Source organism: Elaeis guineensis, chromosome 7, assembly GCF_000442705.2.
Source record: "Elaeis guineensis isolate ETL-2024a chromosome 7, EG11, whole genome shotgun sequence".
Classification (NCBI taxonomy): Eukaryota; Viridiplantae; Streptophyta; class Magnoliopsida; order Arecales; family Arecaceae; genus Elaeis; species Elaeis guineensis.
This window is the reverse complement of record NC_025999.2, coordinates 97458207-97461890: the sequence shown is the minus strand read 5'-3', so window position 1 is coordinate 97461890 and position 3684 is coordinate 97458207.

Genomic DNA, 3684 nt, shown 5'->3' with positions numbered 1-3684 from the left:
CTTTTTCTAACTCAGATAACCAACTCCAAGCCTCTTCGTTCACTGTTCTGATCCTACCCATGATAAAATTGAACTTGCGAACTTGATGAGTGCTTCCTGCTTGCCATACTGCTCTTTTAAGCTGCATATTTTTAAAATGAGTGTTGAAATTACTGCAGATATATCGTAAGTAGTATCGATGATAGACACGTGGTGGACTTCATCCAATAGATTCATCTGCAATGGTATTTAATATACCTGGATGTCTATCAGAAATTAAGCATACTCCATTTCATCTTTGATGACATGTTTCTGAGCTGGAAAAGAAACCAACTCCAACTGACAGTCATCTCTTCATCCATAATTGCATATGCTAAGAAAAAAATCTCATTATCTGCATCAATTTCTATTGCAATTAACATCTTACCTTTAAACTTTCATACAAGTGTGTGCCATCAATGCTAATTACAGGACGGTAGTGCCTAAAAATCTGGATGGATGGTTTGAAAGCCCAAAAAATATAATTTAAAATTCGAACATCAAAATTTATAGTTTGAAAAAAATCTCATGAAATAACAGTACCGGGATTTGCATGTTGGAGTGCAGCCATATAATAAGGTAATTTTGCATAAGACGGCTCCCATTCTCCATAAATATCAATCAATGCCTTTTGCTTTCCACACCATGCTTTCCTGTAAGATACTGTGTACTGAAATTGAGCATTAACGGTTGTCACAATAGCTTCAACTTTAACACTGGGACCCTTCTCAATAATATGTTGAACTAGTGTGCCAATCATCCTTCATTGATATGTTTGTGGTCTTGACTCAACTCCGTAAATAAATAAATATGAGGACCCTCATATTTTATAATTTGACAATATCCATATTTTTTCAATAATGCAACACAAAGTCTCCATTTATAATTTTGCACGTTACCTGATGATGTACATCGTATGGACTACAACTTTGAATGTGACTGCACCACATTATATATCCGATGCTTCATAATGTGATAAAGATCAAAAGTTCTCTTTAGATAATCTTTACTCTCAAATATTAGATCTTTCGAAAATTCAGTCATCGAGGAGTCCCAAAATTGATAGTCAGAATTCAATCTTCGACCAGTGCTAACACAACCACCATCATCTAAATTTATATTGTTAAAAAATTATGGAGGTTCGTGCAAACGAGATTGAGGTTCTTCCACTTGATATCATCTTCATCACCATCTTCATCTTCATCTTCATCTTCATCATCATCACCGCTACTGTCCTCATCCATCCAATAGTCTTCATCATCATTTTCATCTGACTCAAAACCTAGATTATCAGAATTTATTCTGCCGCCTACCCAATCATCATCCTCTATATGAGTCTCGTATTATGCACTTACTACTACTTCTATCATAGGAGAAGTCACCATAGCAGAAGATATCACAGAAAAGTCACTATAGGACTTTGAATAATTGGACAATTAGGACCAACAATAGTAGAATGTTATTCTGCAAACATGGTCTCAACACTATCCATTTGCACCATTGGAGTCACTAAAGGAGAGGAAGGCCCAGGAATATTGTCGTTTGGGTTAAAAGCCGACTATAGTATCCAAAACTCGATACATCTTCCTTTTCAATATACAATTTTAAAAATCGATATTCTGAATACTTCAAAAAAAATGTCAGCATTTCTTGGATATCTTCATCGTCATCAATTGGTACTAGGATATACTTGCTCTGGATTAATTGCCCCAACAGATTAGGAGATCTCCATTTCAATTTGAGTTCATATTTTTCTTTGTCTACAGGAATACTACTATATAAATGATCTAATAATTTTTGACGTGATAATAATGAAGATATCCTAATCATCTAGTTTGTAGGGTGACTGTACTGCACGCCAGCTTCATCATTCTGTATTATACCATCATAATACAATAGTAGACGAACCCGAGTAGTGTCCATTTTCTCACAAAAATCTATGACAATATCAAAATCAAAAATTTTATATTAATAATTATTTTATCATTTCAAATGACTTACATGATAAATATGCATCATATCATCAACTAATAGGCAAAGATAGATTTTATCCCATTCAGGAATTGCATCAATTCTATAAGTTAATCACAATAATCAAACGATACGCAATAGAGATTAAAAAAATTTTAGCAGCATTTTTTCTTAGTTCTCCCCACACGGCTAAAAATGTGTGAGGAGAACTAAAGAAAAATACTGTCCGAAATTTTTTTCGAACCCTCTGTATATCATTTGATTACTGTAATTACTCATAAAATTAAATACAATTCTCAAACTATTCAAACTGGATAATCAATTGATCAATATATATATTTTACGGTATCCGTATAAAAATATATATTTAAATTATAAAAATCTTTCTTGAGTTTACATCGAAATTATACTTAAGTCCAATATTTTGAAAAATATACACTACAGCCAATATTTACAAAAAATCTACAATTTAATCCCCACCTTAGGGGGTTAACGTATAGATTTTTTGTAGATGTTAGATATGTAGGTATACGTTTGAACTTATATGGTAATTTCGATCCAACTTAATCAAATTTTTTTATAATTTAATCATATTTTTGAAATATCGTAGAATATTCTACATTGATCAACTGATGGGTCTATGTTCAACTGACGATGCCGGATGCCATAGAATATTTAAAATTCTTAAATTAATCAATAATATTAATCAATAAAAAAAAAATAAAAAATAAAAAAATATGGTAGTGGTGGGATAGGGGGTTGGTTGAAGGGTCTGGACGGAGGCACGAAGGATGGGAAGGGAGGGTCCCACGACAAAGAGGGATCGGACCATCAGAGGGGGCAAGGGGGCCAAGGGGTGAGGGGGCAAAGGGCAGCTGCTGCCACTACTGCTACCAGGGGGTGAGGGAGGCGGGTGGGGAAGGGGGTGGGTGCCAGGGGCGGGGCTATCGCCGACTAGAGGGAGTGAGAGGAGGCAGGAGGGGAGGGGTGGCGGTCGCCGCCGCCAGGGGGTGAGGCTGCTGCCAGCCCACTGTCATCAGTGGGGGTGAGGGGAGGGAGCGCGGCTGCCACTGGGGACATGGTTGCCATTGGGCCACTGCCGCTGAGGACAGAGAGGAGGCGGATGGGGAAGGGGGCGATCGCCATCGGGGGTCGAGACTGCTGTCGAGGGGTGAGGGGAGGCAGGATGGCGGTTGTTGCCGGGGGCAGGGCTGCCGTAGAGCCAAAGGGGGGCGGGGGCCAAAGGGGGGCAGGTGTGGCCGCCGCCCCGGGCCAAAGGGGGTGTGGAGCTGTCGGGGTGGAGCTGCCTGGGCGGGGGGTGAGGGTGGTTGCCAACGGCAGTGGTAAAGGGAGAGAAGAGGGAGAGAAGAAGGAGAGAAGAGGAGGAAGAGAGAAGAAGGGGAAGAGAATTTACCGGCACGGAGGAGGAGGAGGAGGAGAGATCAATCACCGTCGGAGAGGGAAAAATCGTCGGAGAAGGAAAGTCGCTGCCGGAGAGGAGGAGAGGTATGATTTTTTTTTTTTGTATATACAGGAGAAATGGAGTTTGAAATGGTATTTTTGAAAATGCCACAGTAAATGGCGCTTTCAAAAATACCATTTCACATGGTACTTCTCTCTTTTTTTAATTTTTTATATTTTTTTTCATATATCCTGATGGGATGGTTTTTTATTTTTCTCTTTTTTTTTATTTTT